This window comes from Camellia sinensis, chromosome 7, assembly GCF_055761805.1.
Source record: "Camellia sinensis isolate YWXY chromosome 7, ASM5576180v1, whole genome shotgun sequence".
Classification (NCBI taxonomy): Eukaryota; Viridiplantae; Streptophyta; class Magnoliopsida; order Ericales; family Theaceae; genus Camellia; species Camellia sinensis.
In genome coordinates this window covers 52425292-52442636 of record NC_138967.1, presented here as the reverse complement: position 1 = coordinate 52442636, position 17345 = coordinate 52425292, and positions in this window count along the sequence as shown.

Genomic DNA, 17345 nt, shown 5'->3' with positions numbered 1-17345 from the left:
CCACTACATCATAAATCAGGGTTTATGAGAGCACTCACTTCCATCACCACCCAATCTTCCCCATATCCCACCTTTAAAACCTTGAAAACCCTTTGGAGGCAATATTACGGCGATAACGGTGGCAACTATTTGATTAACTACACTTCTCCGGCAATGACAATAACTGGAAGTTTTTCTGGCAATCACAACTCCATAAGACGAGAGGAGTACAATAATAAAAACTTAGAGGAGGTTCATAGCTTTGATGTTGTTCTTAGCTCAGAAGAAATTGGCATTGTAAGGATAAGTTTCTTGAAAAAAATGATAAAAATAATAAAATATGTTCGCTATTTTTTCAAACTGAACTCCCGAACAAATGACCGAAATTCGGGAACATAAGCCCAAACATTGTTTATTTGTTCAGAAACAGGTAACCGAACATTATTCATAGGTTTTGACCTATTTTACTGATCACATTTTGAAATTTAATTTGTATTGTTATTTATTTCAGGATGATGGCGAGTTAACAGTTAAAATTCTTAACACTCTCAGAAATTTTCTTTTTTCAAGTTTGGGAATACAGGCTCGAACATTATTTATTTGTTCGGGAACACATTTACGAACATAACTTATTTGTTCGGGAATACAGGTCCAAACATGAAGGAAACTCGCCATTTTTGGGTACACTACAAATGTGTTTTGTTTATGGCTTTCCCTCAATTCTCACCACATACACACCCACCCACCCACACTACCATAGTTTGAAGATAGAGATAGAGAGAAGAAATGAAGGATATGTTATGGTAAAAACGAAAGCTCATCAAAAGGCTATACCATGTTAAGCTGTTGATCAACAAGTCAGCATATCAGATAGCCCAAATGAGATTAAAAACAAAAAAATAAAGATATCTATCTCTCTCTCTCTCTCTCTCTCTCTCTCTGTAGTAGTTAGTCAAAAGGCTATACCATGTTGTAGCTTATATGAACATAGACAAGATTCTTCTTCTTCTTCTTCTTCTTCTTCTTTGTAACGCCCTGAAATAATTATATAATGATCTAACCCAAGACAACTAATACAAGGTAACATAAATGAAACGATAAGCTTCTATTAATCAGAGTTAATAAACAAAAGGTGACACATGCGATATACATTCATAAATAGCTCATCCTGAATCTACAGTATGTGTTACACGTAATAAAAGGGACGAAGGCTAAACAGATATTCATATGCCCTAAAAGCTTATATCTTTCCAAGTCACTGCTTGGTTATAACAAAATGAGTCTAACTCAACACAATTAAAGCCCTTGGCTATACAAATTAAATATAACAAAAGAGAAGCTCTTGCTCCAAATCCATCCAAGCTACTACCTTGGCGGAGGCATATCACCAACACCTAAAAATGATTTTTCCCAAATAGGGTAAGCCAAAACCCAGTAGAAACAATCTAACACAATGTATGAATCTTAACAAAGATATAAGTATGATAAGCATATCCAATGCCCATGATAAAATCATTTATAACCTTTTCACAAAACCATGCCATATCGAGCTTTATATCTTAATTCATTTTATCTCAATTCGTAAGACATTTACCATTTCATTCAGACAACCAAACTCAGGGTACAACTCAGTGGGTCTATAACCGATACAATCATTATACAAATACTTCCATTTTACAGATATTTCGTCCGCAGAAATCGGCACCCATGTACACGCGCGATTTTTGAGACTTTCACCCTAGACACATAGGCCAACTTAATTCAATGGAGTCCATCCCCTTTCTTCTCCCAAACATGGAGTACATCCCATTTCTTCTCCCAAACGTCATACATTTACAATGTATCAAAGGCATAGTCATATTCAATGACAACGGATAAGTGATTAGTTTCAATTCACCTAATCCTCATGCAATTTCTATAACAATCATAGCTATCCTCCACCAATAGCCCAAAATAGATATTTCTAAACAGATATACAATCTCCATGACAAATAAATTATTCAAATTTCTATAGGTAAGAAGTAACACATATCCAACTCCATCATTTATATAAACAGTCATCCAATTTCATATTCCCAAAACCAATTTTACTTATTTATACAAAATAACTATTTGAGACATTTTAGGGCAAAACTCAATTTTCTTTCAAAATCCACCCCGGGTATCAAAATCAACAAATTTATCACAATACAACCTCATATTTGCTCCCATAACCATTTTTAATACATACATTTGAAAACCCTTTTTTGATTTTAAACCAAAACCCTAGGTTTGTTCAAAATCATCCCAAAGTTCCAATATTCTTTACACATCAACAAATAACTAAGTTAAAACTCATAGAAGAGTGTAGAAAATTCCTACCTTGAAGCTAGAGATCAAGGAAACAAATGGAGGAACTTCAAAGATGCTGAAACCAAGTTTTGTTCGGACCAAAATAGAGCTCTTGAGACACTCTACCTTTTTCCCAAAGACACTAGGGTCAAGAACCTAACAAATCTAGGTGTTTTAGAAGAGAGAAGATGAGTTTTAGAGAGAGAAACTCTAGATCAAGGGTTTTTGAAATGTTTAAAGAGAGAAAGAGGTGAAAAAACAATGTAAAAAGTGACATTTACGAACTAATATACGCACAGTCCGCTCGAGCATCAGACACAATAAGTTGTTCCGCTCGAGCGCAAGAAGTGACGCTCGAGCGCAGAATGCATACTCCCAGTAGTTTTGCAGACAACAGACCAAGGCTCGAGCGCAAGAAAGGCTGCTCGAGCTAAGATCGCTAGAGCATAAAAAGCACCGCTCGAGCGTAGAATACACTCTCTCAGTAGTTTTACAGACCTGCAAAAGTACTGAGAGCTCACAAAGCTCGCTCAAGCTCAAGAAGTGTCGCTCGAGTGGAGGAGTAAAATTCTGGGCAACAAAAGTTTGAGAACCAAGCAACTAATCTGTTCCAAACACAACCATTGCAATCCAATAGCCAAACTCAAGGAAATATGAGGGGAAAAAGACATGAACAACAATACGAAACCCCAAAACTCTAATCCAAGATACAGAAGGGTCAGGTTAAAATTGGAATCGCTATATTCTTCTTCTTCATAGGTTTTGAAAATGATGAGACTCGTATTCTTCTTAGTGGGTTTTGCTAGGATTTTTTGGAAGAGGAGTTTTTTATGGAGGTGTGGGGGGGTGTACATTCAATGGGTAAAATATTTAAGGATAATTTTGGTATTATTTAGGGGGAGAAAAGAAATTTGAATAGTTTCAAAATTTATAAATAAGAGGTCCAAAGAAATGGGGAGTCCAAAATAATTCATAGGGTACTAATAATACCACTCATTTTTAAACTCTAAAAATTATTTTGTATATGTTCTAAATAATGATGTGTACTGAGAGTATTAGTGGTGTGTAAATAGATCATCCATTTTCTTTTCTCCTTCTATCACATTAGGAAGAAGCTATTTTGGCTTTTTGGGCTAAAATAGACTAAAATAACTAATAAAATAAAATGTTACATCTATTTCATAATTATTTCACTTTTTCTCTCACAAATATCACATTCAACTATAAAAAAAATCCAACTATCTTTCCAAACACAACTATTTTGGGGCTTTTCCCAAACTAAGCCCCTATACTAATTTATTTCCCAAACTAAGCCTAGTTTGGTCGAATTTTCCAAACTAAGCTGAAAACACGCTTTCAACATGTTTCTGGCCCAAGCAGTGGAATTATGAAAGCGTGGTTTGAAAACACGCCTTTACTTAAGAAAGCACTGTTACTATTAGCGCTTTCAGCATGTTTCTGGCCCAGGCAGTGGAATTATGAAAGCGTGGTTAGAAAACACGCCTTTACTTAAGAAAGCACTGTTACTATTAGCGCTTTCAGGTAATGATCGCGTGATTTGGAAACACGCTTTTAACAAAAACCCGTTATGAAATGGCCCACCCTCCCTCATTTACAACCACGCTCTCTCCCTCCTCTCTTTCTTTTTTTCCAAAACCCCAACCAGAGACAACCTTCCTCCCTCTCTTTGTCGCTCTCGGCTCTCTCTCTCTCTCTGGGTCGCTCACAGTCACTCTCTCTCTCTCTGTCGCTCTCTGCTCTCTGTCTCTGGGTTGCTCACAGTGACTCTCACTCTCTCTGTCGCTCGCTGCACCTTCCTCCCTCTCTCTGAGCTTCTCTCTCTCTCTCTCTCTCTCTCTCTCTCTCTCAATTTGAATTTTATTTATGTTGATTTTGTTTGTGAAAATGTGAATGTGGGTAGAATAGTGAGAGAGGAAGTTTGGAAGATACCAATGTGGGTTAGGGCTAGGGTTCTGTGAATTCAAATTGGGGTTTTGAGAGGGTTAGGGCTAGGGTTCTGTGAATTCAATCCAGTGGTATATAGCTTTTGCCAAAGTGATAATCAATTTTTTCCAAAGGAATATGAATTCAATCTAGTGGTACCCCATTTTTTTGAGATGTATTATAGAACTTTTCTAAATTATTTATATATTATACTTTCATCATGCAAATCTTTCATAACAACTAAATGATGATGGTGAGATTTAAATGAGGAAGAACCCAATCTAAGGTAATGAGAGGATTTGATAATAAATTGGAAAATATGAGCACCTTTGTAAGGTGACAATGTAAACAAAAGTAGGGTGATAATGGATTGAAAAAATCATAATATTTGGAATATGACAATGGGATGAGTAAGAAAAAAATATTTTTGAAGGTAACAATAGAAGTAAGGTTTAGTGTTTTTCTTATAATAGATGTGTATTGAGATTTTTTTTTTTCTTTAAAAGATATATACTAAGAAAATATGAATCTCAAATGAAATGTGCACCCTAATACTTATATTAATAATTTTGCTTAAAATTAAAATTGTATAAAAATATTTTTCATTAAATATCTGCATAGAATGAAAATAATGTGTAAAAATAGAAGCTCCCCCTTAATGACCAAAAATACCCTTCCACCACAAGCCTCTTGCCTTCCAGGCTCAACATGTAAAAAAAAGCTTAAACATGGATGAAAAATAAACCCAAAACCCTACAAAGAAAGGGGGCATTGGAGACACAAATTAAGCTAGGAGATTGAAACCCAGATAATGAAATGAGGTTTCTTTTAATCAAAGAGATGGGAAGTTTCTGGGGGGTTTTCCCAAACTAAGCCCCTATAAAAACATCATCATTTCTTCCAATATTTTATACTCTAATATTTTGCTTGATTATAACAAAGGCCCAAAGAGATTCAAGTGCCATTTTTTGGGGTATTGTCACAGCAAATACCAAAGTTTCTCTTAACTCACAAATGAACATAAATTAAGAGATCAAATCCCTTAATTACGGACATACATTGTCTTAGCCCATAAGTAGCATTTGATTTTTCCTTTTGTTAACTTTGAAAGTTTGGAAATAATTAGGCTTATTAATTTTATTGTATGTGTTGTTTAAGTGGTTGAACCGTAAATTTCATAGGTTTACTTGTATTTAAATTATTTTTTTGGGGGTGCTACAGGACATCAACTCTTGTATTAACTCATTAATTATTTAGGTTTACTTAAAAAATTCTTTTTAAGTAATCATTATTATTTATTAAGACATGCACAAAATGGATGAACAAATCAAATGACATTAACATTTGATATGTTATCACATGTAATCTAAATTAATTTTTTGAGAAATTGATACATAAATTCTGAAAATTGCACAAACAAACTTGTTAGTCACCAGGAAGATTGGCGAATCAGTGAAATGAAATCTAAAAATTCCATAAACCAAACATTATGTAGAAAACAAAAATCAAATTAATAAAATGTAACAACCTGTATATATAATTTCACTTTCACTAAACCTGAAACACACTTATGTATATATAATTTAGACACACACATCACACTTATATTGCAATAACAAAGTATTAATCACACAAACTAATCAATCCAATGTTATTGTAATAAAATCAATGCATTTGATTTGAAGAGTAAGCCAAAAAATAAAAAGACCAAAAACCACACTCACAAACATCTAAACACACAAAAAGAAGTAAGATCAAATTGACCCATTTCAGTAAACCCAAAACACGCGTAAGAATAATGAGTTAATATTGTTCATTAACAATATTATTTAATGAGCTAAGTAACAATATGAAATAATATTAACTCATTAATATTATTGTTAATTTTATTAATATTAACTCATTAATTTTTAACTCATTTAATAAGTTAACAATATTAAGAACAATATTATCTAATGAGTCAATTAAAAAATTAATCATTAATTAACAATATTAATTGTATTAACTCTTGTATTAACTCATTAATTAATTATTTAGGACATCAACAATGATTACTTAAAAAATTATTCTTTTGTTAATTATTTAGGTTTGCTTGTATTATTGTTGGATTACAATTAATGATTACTTAAATAAAATTCTTGACTCACAAGTAATTGTAATTGAATGAGTTAAAATCTATATAATTCTTTTAGAAGTAAAATCCAATATAAGTATATTGTTGATATTTTAAGTTTTTTTGTTTCATTGAAGCGAATGTATGGAGAGCGTTCCAATTATCTTCTACTGGAGGGGGGGGGGGAAACATAATTCGGGATCCTGATGAAGGTGTGTCATATGATGTTGAGCTGAAAGGGATATATGGGGTGCAACTTGGCACCACGCTTAACAATTTGGGGAAGATGTTCATGTCCAAGGTGGCAAGTTACGGCGAAAGTGTCCAATTGAACTTCAGCAGATATAAGACATTACCGATCAATGACGATAAGACGTTGAACACCATATTAAGTATCGATACAAGTTTCCAACCACCAAATTGTTTGGAAGTGTACATTGATAAAGAGGTTGTACGCAATGTCCCGAATATGAGACAGATGGATTCTTATCCCTTCACTACATTGCCTACACAGGGGATTGACACGACAGCATTTCGGTCTCCTATGTATACATCAGATCAACGTTATTCAGTGGTCTACACACAACAGACATTTGAGGGCCATGGTGTGGAATCAAGTTCGTGTGGTGGATATGATTATGAATTTCACAATAACACAGAAGATGTACCCACCTGCAGCCATCATACCACTCCAGTTGAAGTTGATGGGAGTATAGTGGAAACGGTGAACTATGTACGGTTTGTTGACACTATTGTTGACAATGACATGTATGGTCCTGATGTCGCCCTAGACGATGATGAAAATGAAATGTTTGATGAAGAAAATTTATTGGCCGGATTAGATGATGATGATGAAGAAGATGATGCCGACGGCCCTGTTGACCCCGAAAATGTCCGCATCCCACCTAGACTTGAAATCCCTTTCTATGAGAACATTTACATGGGTGGTGATTTTGACATGAGTAGCTATGATGTCGTTCCACGTAACCAGATCTGGAACGCTGAAAATGCAGAGTTAGACAAAGGGATGGTTTTTGTCGATAAGAAACAACTTGTACATGCTGTGAAATTGTACCACGCAAGAAATAATCGAGAGTATAAGGTCGTAACCTCCAAGCGAGACCTTTAGGTGTCTACTTGCAAGCACGATTGCAGTTGGTGGTTGTGTTCATCTCTTAACAAGAAACATGGTCTTTTTGAAATAAAGCAGCATAGGGGTCTGCACCATTGTTTATACCCAAGGATGAACAGGGACCACATTAATATTGACTCCAGTTACATTGCTTCTCATCTTTTGGGACAAGTTGCAGTGAGTATAAAAAATAAATATATATATATATATATATATGTTTGTTTATAGTGTTGACACCCAAATAATCTAACTCATATTTGATTGTCGTATGCAGAATGGCAACCTCATATGCCAATTAAGAATGTCATCGAAGATATCAAAAAGACCATGAACTACAGTATATCATACAAGAAGGTGTGGCATGCAAGGTCAAAGGCAATTAGAATAGTATTCGGGGATTGGAATGAATCGTATAGGTAGTTGCCTAAATTCATATATGCATTACAGACATCTAATCCTGCCACCATCGTAAAATGGAAGCGTAGATATACCGAAGGTACAACCATCATGCTCGTCTTCTACTTTGTTTTCTGGTCTTTCAAACCCGTTATCGATGGATTCAGATATTGTAGGCATGTTATAACCATAGCTGGTACATTCTTATGCGACAAATACACTGGTGTGTTGCTTGGAGCAACGATCATCACCGCCAATGGCAAAGTATTACCGCTTGCATTCGCTGTTATCGACACGAAGAGTTTGGAGTCTTGGTCGTTCTTCATTTCAAATATCAGGGAACATATTGTCATAGACCGACAATGAGTGACTTTAATATCTGATCGAGTTGAGAGTATTTTAGTTGCTGTGAGGCGGCATTGGCTGAATCCCTCGCTCTAATTAGTTGGATATCATCGGCACTGCCTTCGACATGTTTGTAGTAACTTCAACACAAAGTTCAAAAATAAGGAGCTGAAACAACTTATATGGAAAGTAGGGAGTGCTCATCAACGACGAAAGTGTAATGGCTACTTAGAACAGATACAGACCATTAACCAAGATGCCATCGATTGGGCCCGCAAGATGAATCCTGTGGAGTGGGCTCTTGCGTATAACGGTGGATATCAGTGGGGGGTATTGACTAGCAATGATGCAAAGAGCTTCAACAGTGTCTTGAAAGGTGTAATGAACCTACTTATCTAAGTTTTGGTTGAGTTTACATTTCGATGGCTCGTAAAATATTTTGACGAGATAGGAACCCAAGCAGAAATAGATGCGCGAAATGAGTTCCAATACCCTAGAGAGATGCAAAAAACTATCGAGGAGGGCATCGCAAGGGGAAATACTTTCCAGTTTATATCATATGACAGGTTAGGTTGTAATGTAAACTAAATTGTGCTTATTATGTTGTGAAGTTAATTACACCTATAAACATGACAATTAGTTTGTATCAATAATGTTTGATAGCCCCGCCTCATCTTTGAGGTGCAAACATCTTTTCGCCATGGACGAGGTCGCAATACACAGATTGTGCGCATGAATCAACCCACGTGCAGTTGTGACAAATACAAGATAAGACACTATCCATGTTCCCATATGCTCGCTATTATGTCTGAATACAGTGACAATCCATTCGAGTACGTTGATCCAGTATATAGGCCTCCTATATACATGAGGGTTTGGGAAACTAAATTCAACCCAATACCGCATCAAGATTATTGGGATAATCCGCAGTGGACCTTAATGCCTAATGCATCTCGTCTGCGAGAAGTAAAACGGGGTCGTAAATCTATGTCCCGTATTCTGAATAAGATGGATATATCAGATAGGCGTTTGATCGCTCGTTGCAGTGAATGCCAGCAGACAGGTCATGATAGGCGGACATGTCCGGTGGGGCTTGGTCGATGAAGATTATGTAATGCTTACCTGAGTTTCGTGAATTGTGAAATTGTAAAATGGTCGCCCTTTTTAATTGTGATATTGTAATTGGACAATCCATGTGAATTCTTAGCTTGTAATGCAAATGACCCCATGTTAAACTATTAATTAATTATATTTACTAATGTTTTAGAGGTTAGACCAATTGAACATTTTACAAACCCTAAAGCCATTTTCTTAATTTAAACTCTAAATAGATCATTTTTAATTTTTTTTATATATTTTAATTGTTTTATATTAAAAAAATTTTACAACTAATATACTAAACAAATAAATTAAACTGAATATGCATGTAAAACAATTTAACTCTAGCACATAGGCCTAAGTTTTTTATTGTGTATTTGATTGAAAATGTGTATTAAAAAATTCTATACTTAATCAAATAGTTCTTCTACCATTTGAAAATTTAATATTTATGAATAAATTTAATATTTTCAAATACTCCAAGCATTTTTCACATTTAAAATTTATGAATAAATTTATGTAATTTAAAAAAATTATACTTTATTGAAACTTTTATCATTACAAAATCAATAATTAAATTTTGTCAAATATGCTATAAATCTAATCATCAACCTTTTTTTTTTTAAAAAAAAATTCTCATTCAAAATTTTGGCAAATATTTATGTAAGAAAACTATCCACATGTTACTGCACTATGTTCATGGTCATTATTAAGCTTATGTAACTTAGGTCCTAAAATAATTTTGAAAAAGATTTCTATATTAGTTATAGGATAGATAATGTGACCATTTGAAAGGTTTTTATAAATTTTGAGATTCTGTTGAATTGTTTATCATATTTAATGACACATAATTTTAAATCTTCAAATAGAAATATATATATATATATATATATATTAAAATCATAAATTATAGAATAATAGAGTTTTTTTATGATTATAATTAGATTTTAGTGAATTGCTTCCATATTAGTGGCTCACAAATTTATAATTTTAAAATAACTAAGCATATTTTTCTTTTAGAAGTCGTAAATTATGGAATAATTAGAGTTTAATTGTTATAGTTAAATTAGAGTTAACCAATAGACTTTTTTTAAATAAAAAATAATTAAATTTAGTGAATTGCTTCCATATATAGTATCACATAAATTTAAATTTTGAAATAGCTGATCATACTTTCCTTTTAAAAATCGTAATTTATGGAATAATTAGAGTTTTATTGTTATGATTAAATGAGAGTTTTATTGTTATGATGTAGTATTTCACTTGTATAGGCTTCATGGCACATCTACCTGAGGAGGTCCCACTTCTCATTCATCCACATCGGGCTGACAATATATGGGCGCATCCGGTATGCAATGTTTGTTGCACTTTACGCTTACAATTAAAATACCCTTCATTTTGCTCTATCTTACGTGATAATACTATTATTTAAACTATTCATTCTATTATGCAAGAGAAGGCACAGGCAGTGTTGACATGCCACCAGGCAGATTCTGGCCTATGAGAGCATCTGTTGGACCATAGAGTCCTTCAATATATATTATGCGCAGGATTCTATGGTGTGTACTGTATCCGTCCTATTAGACTGGACCACTCACTGATCACAGCTCTGGCCGAGAGGTGGCGCATGGAGACTCATACATTCGATTTTCCGATAGGAGAGGCCATAGTGACATTGCAGGACGTATCTGCCCTATATGGTCTACGGATTGACGGCCGAGCAGTTACTGGTATTGACCCAGCATTTACGAGGGACCAGTGGATAGCACTATGTGGTGTGCTATTGGGAGTAGCACCTACACCTGCAGACTTAAAGGTAGGTAAACTGAGGGTGAGGTGGCTAGCCAAGCATTTTGGTCCTCTTTCGGAGCACGCGACAGATAAGTTGGTATGGCAGCATGCCCGAGCATGTATTCTGCGACTTATTGGGGGGGTACTTCTTCTTAATAAGTCACAAAACTTGATCAAGCTCAAGTACTTGCCACTGCTGAGAGACACCGACGAGATCGGCGAGTACAGCTGGGGTGGCGCAGCTTTGGCATGCTTGTATAGGATGCTGTGTCGAGCGGCTTAGGTGGGTGCGAAGGAGATCGGAGGACCACTTGTATTGCTACAGGTTAGTAAGAATTTTAGTACATGTCAATTCATGTTGTATGACATATATTAGTATTGTAATTGGGTCCAAACTATTGCAGATTTGGGCGTGGGAGAGATTCATTCGCATTGCCCCATCTAGGTGGCAAATGGTTGCACCTAGGGAGCTTCTCATGGGGCAAGGAGAGCAGTAGTTGCCACCCGGACCTCGAGACAGCCGGTGGAGGGTTGACTTCGGCCATGAGGTCGTATCAACCTATGTAGTCGTTGTTTATAGAGACCAGTTCGACCAGATAATCGAATGCAAGGTTTGAAATTTATTGCATTGAATGTCTTGTTCATTGTATATGTTTTGAGTTCACGAGTGAATTTTAATATACTTGTCGTTGTTGTAGTTTATATGGCAGCCGTATGCTGGGGTTCTCAGTATGCTGCCAGACTACTGCCGACTAGGCCGAGAGATATGAATGGTGAGAGTGCCACTTATTTGTTTTGACATGGTTGAGTGGCATCTCCCTAATTGTGTCCTCAGACAGTTTGGTCGAGTCCAGTCCGTACCGAACCGGTTTGACACTGACTGGCGGTTGTATTCGACTGATAGGTGTGGCCGAGCTGGCATTGACTGGAGTCAGTTTTACATGCGGTATATATAGAAATGGGATGCCCGTCGGGACACAATCGTACAGGCTGATCAGAGCGATGAGGTACTCCCGTCATCCGATCCTTTCATGTTGTGGTATCGGCGACATACACGTCTACTAGTTGGTAATCCGAGCCACCTGTCAGAGTCCGGATATCAGGGAGTTAGGCCTTCTCTTGAGGCATTGGTGAGTATCATAGTATGTGTCAGATAATTATTAAGATTATAATTGATTTACTTTCAATCAATTGTAGCCTAATACGTCCGAATTTTTGTTCAGGTGGTTCGAGCTGGGAGGTCATATCACTTGGCAGATAACGCCCTATTGAGACGTGATGGACAACATGCCTTACAGGCTGTTGAAGAGATCCGAGACTTATTATATGAGGTGATCTAGCATGCACATCGGGGGGGGATCGTGTACATTTTGTCCACTACGGTGTACAAAGTACAACAACTACTCCAGACACATCAATGCCCAGAAATTATAGACTGCCCCGAACTCCGCTCCGCGTGCGAGGGCGCGAATTGTAGTTCTAGCTACTACAGTTCGGACTTCTGTCACGGTTCTGAATCTAGTCTCACGAAGTGCAATGTAAGACTGATAAATCACCAAAGAGTCCAAATCCGGCAAATCGTTTTGGAAAATCGATTTTAATCAAAAAGCGCCAAACATGGACTGCTTTGTCAGATTTCAGAGTCGCCACCTAAATATTTTGTTTTGGAAAATTTAGGAAACCCTGACTCGTGCCTAAGGCCACGTGTCCGTCATTACCAAAGTTACCTCGGCTCGGGAACTTGGATACGAGGGGGGAAGGTCATGAAATGAGCACCCCCGCTCGCCCGCCCGATCAAAGGATCGGCCTTTACTAACATGATATGTTGTTTTTGAAAACACATGCGTTCTTATTCCGGTTATTAATCTATCATTACTACGTGATGCGCACAGCATACAAGTATAGACTAGATCGCCTAAATTGGAACAAAACATCTCATGTTTGTTTGTTTGAAAATGGTTTGAAGGTGCTACTCGCAAGTAGGCTAAGCCGTGGATTTTTCCACCCTCAAGTGGGCTTAGAAAACAACATGATTTGCCACTTCAAGTGGGCTTAAAACTTACATTTCGATGACTTGTTCTAATTCAAACAATGAAGCCTTCATCCACAGGCATTCAAGCAGTTAAACACTTAAGCACATAGCCTCATGGCAAGCATGCTGACATGGCAACATACACATCTCATGCAGTATACTAAAGTGTAAACACTCACAGTGTACTCCGAGCCAAAAAAGAAGCTAGTTAGTAATCGATGCATGATCCTAGCTATGTTAAGATGCCTAATGCAACACATGCAAAAATGCGACTAAAATAGGCTCGGCTATCTAGAATGGCATATGAATGCAACACTTGATAACATGCTGTTAAACACGTATTCAAGAAAGTGTTTTGAAGTACAATGCAGTTTGAATGATGCGCCGAGCCCAGTACATGCAAAACAGATGAATGAATGCAAACATGCGAAGCATAAGTATGCTAATTGAAACATGCCCTAAAACTAACCATCAAATGCTGGTAAATAAAAGGGAGAAAGACGTGGGGTTGGAAGACATGCATCACACACACGCACACTTATTACAAAATTCGCCCTCTCGACGGAGGGTCCGAATGATAAGCTAAGCTATATCTAAGCTAAGCTAGCTAACTAATCTAATAAAGCTAATTAGACTAGTTATTACACAACAAAATGAATGACTAGCTACAACTAGTTATTACAACACCTTAACTAATCAACAAATTAATTAAGTTACAAATTCAAGCTAGACAAATAAGCATTAAACTACACTACGCAACTCTGCTTTGGAAAGTTGAACAATGCATGCATTTGGTTCCTCGCTCGGAAATCCGTCGCTATGCCCCAACTTGCCTCTGTTTGCATTTGATCTCAGGACACTGCACAAAGCTCCAGATAGCTTCTACTCCATAATGGGAACCTCCAGGAAGGCTGCCGACCACTTATTGGTGTTATAGACCACCTATAAACCACTTACATTTGCTGCAGACCAGAAAAAAGTAGTCAGCCAGCCACTTTTACTGGTCGGCCGACCAGAAAATGCTGCCCAACTCCAGTTTGCTGCAATAGAGAACAAGAAGGGGCACAGCAGTGTATTTGTAAGGTATGTGTGCACAACCACTCTCCCTATCATTTCTTAAGCTCAAGGGAGTGCGGTTCTCGACTCTCGGGCCACCAACCGAGCATCGCAATGCACGGTGGCCGAGAAGCCAAGATTGCACAATTCAATGTAAATGAATGCACAAATAACACATAAGGGCCTTAACCTCTATCATGCGTGATCAAGAGGGTCGATGACCGAGAAATGAGGCACGTTTCATCACTTCAAGTATGAAACGTCCCTCGTTTCTCGTGTTTAGATTGACGTCCAATCCAAACACATGCAATGCAACTCAAGCATGCCAATCATAATGCAAACAACAAGCATGCAAACATAATGCAATGCAACAAGCATGCAAACACAATGCAAACAACAACATTCAAACAACATGCTCAATGGACTTAAACTGAATATGGACAGACCTCAATCATGCCCAAAACAGTGGCCAAAATGCTATGAAAGGATGGCATGAAATGCAAGATAATACATGCACATGCAGTGGCTCATCAACTAAGCATAAGAGCACAACTCTCAAACATGATGAAGAAGTGACAAATGTGAGAGTGTAGCTACACTATATGCACTAAAATCATGTATGAAATGATGCCAAACCATTTAAACAACACAAGCATAGCATGCAAGAGGGCCTAAGGCACAAGGCCACCAAGAGGGACTACACAAGAGGCATGCAATACATGGCATAAATGACTGAACCAGCCATAGACAGAGCTCAAATAGGTCAAAACAAAGACCAAAACATGCTGAGATGAGAGCTCAAAAGTCTAGGCATGCATACGCATTGATCCACAAACAAAGCAATAATGCACAACCCTTAAAGGCACTCAAAGAGTGAAAGAAGTGAGAATATGGCAATGCTATATGCTCGGAAATATCATGTTAAATGATGCCAAATCATGTACATGTCACAAATGAAGCATGCTATGGTGCTCAAAACTCAAGGCTAGCAAGGCCAATTGCACTACAACTATGCAATACATGAACCATATGGCCAAGACAACCCAAAGCAGTCCTAGAGCATGCCAAAATGATGCTAAAACATGTATGGACTAGAGCTAACACCTGCTAGCATGAGGGGCATGAAGCATGAAGTATGTAAGGCCAATAAGGAAGATTACACTATACCTACCAAAACCAAGCATGAGATGACTTCACCAACAAAAATTAGAGTTATATTATGGAAAAACAAGACCAAAAACACACTGATATGGCAACCCAAAAGCTTAGGCAAGAGGGCATACACAATGGCTCATTTTAAAGCATAAAGAACCAACCCTCCAAAGCATTGAATGAGTGAAAGATGTGAGGGCATGACCACACTACATGCACTGAAATCATATACCAAATGATGCCAAATCATGCAAATAGCCCAAGCAATGCATGCTAGTGACTTGGAAACACAAAGCTAGTGAGCCAGAATGCACTACGACTACATAAAGCAAGGCATGCATGACCAAAACAACATAAAATAGAGCTTAAGCATGGTAAAACATGAACAAAAGCTTCTGGAGTTGAGCCAAAAACATGCTAGAATGATGGTCAAAAGCATGATGCATGTTAGGCTAGTGAATGGAATTGCACTATAAGTGTAAGGAGCATGCAAGAGGCTATCAAACCAACCATTGACAGAGTTAAGGAATGCTAAAATAACACCAAAAACTTGCTGAGATCGGACCAAAACATGCTAGAAAGATGAGCTATCAACACAAGCATGTAAGGCTAGTATGCAAAATTTACATTACAAGTGTATAAAGCATGCAATGGGTGACTCAACCAAGCTAAAACAGAGGTATGCCATGTCAAAATGACACCAAAAACAAGTTGAAAACAAGCCAACACATGCTAGAAAACCAAGCTCAAACATGAGACCAATAAGGCAAGCATCCAAGATACAAGGAGAGAGGATGACCCCCTCCTATTTGGGACCTCAAAATACACTTTCCACCACTAAAATTCCTCTGAGTTTCAGTGGTGAGAAGGCCCAAAAGAGGTGGTCCCAATAGCTTAAAAGGATAGCACAAAACAAGGCCAAACAAGGCACAAGAAGGGGTAGACCACCCCCAACACCAAAGAAGCCTTAAACAAACATTTTAAACACTTATAATCAAAGATTTTTGCAGTTTAAAGTTAGGCCTAAATCAGCATGAAAATAGGGCCAAAGACTTAAACAAAAACAAAGCTTTAAGGGGTTAGGAACTCACCCTTGTAGAACAACTTCAAAGCTGTAACCCCAACAACTTTTTTGGATCAAAAGCAGTCCAAAAACACCAAAAACAGCTTCAATGTGCCTTAGCAACAAGAGTATGGTGTTTGAGTAGGTGTTTGTGTGCAAAAATGTGAAGAAACTACACTTTCAAGCACAAATATGAGACAAAAGGAGAAATATAGAGATAGATGATATATATATATAGCTTCTAGGCAAAATTCTCAACCTGAGACAAGAGGGAGGAGGCTCCCTCTTATAGAAAAACATGCAACAAGCTTGTTGAACAAGCTTTAGGCTCCAAGCAATCCCTCCATACACGTGTATGAAGGATACCTTCTGTGCCCAACAGCTGGCACAGCTGGCAAGAAAATATCTGCAGGAAACTGTAGGAAAACTGCCGACCAATTGAAGTGGTCGGCCAACTACTTGCACTGGTCAGCCGACCAGCACAAGTGGTCTACAAGGAGACCAAGTGGTCGGCAAGGAGGGGGAGGTGGTCTGCACAAAGAAAGCATGGTGGTGGCATGGCTGTTGACCACTTTTGGTGGTCCAAAGACCACCAAGACCAGCTGGCCGACCAGAAAACTAGCTGGCGGGGAAGAAAAGTGGTCTACGGGGAGAGAAACTGGTCTACAACCCTTATTCCACCCTCCAAGCAAGGAAAACAAGGTTTGTGCCAAAAACAAACCAAAAAGGATGAAAGACGAAAGTTCGCGGGGCAAGGCGCGCGGCCGGAAGCCTCGAAAACTAGTCTACGGGCACCAAAAGTGGTCTACGACCACAAAAAGTGGTCTACAAGACCTCAGTGTCCCTCTAGACCAAGGCAACAAAGCATGGTCCGAAAACCAAGCCAAGAGGAGAACGATAAGAGGTCCCGAGA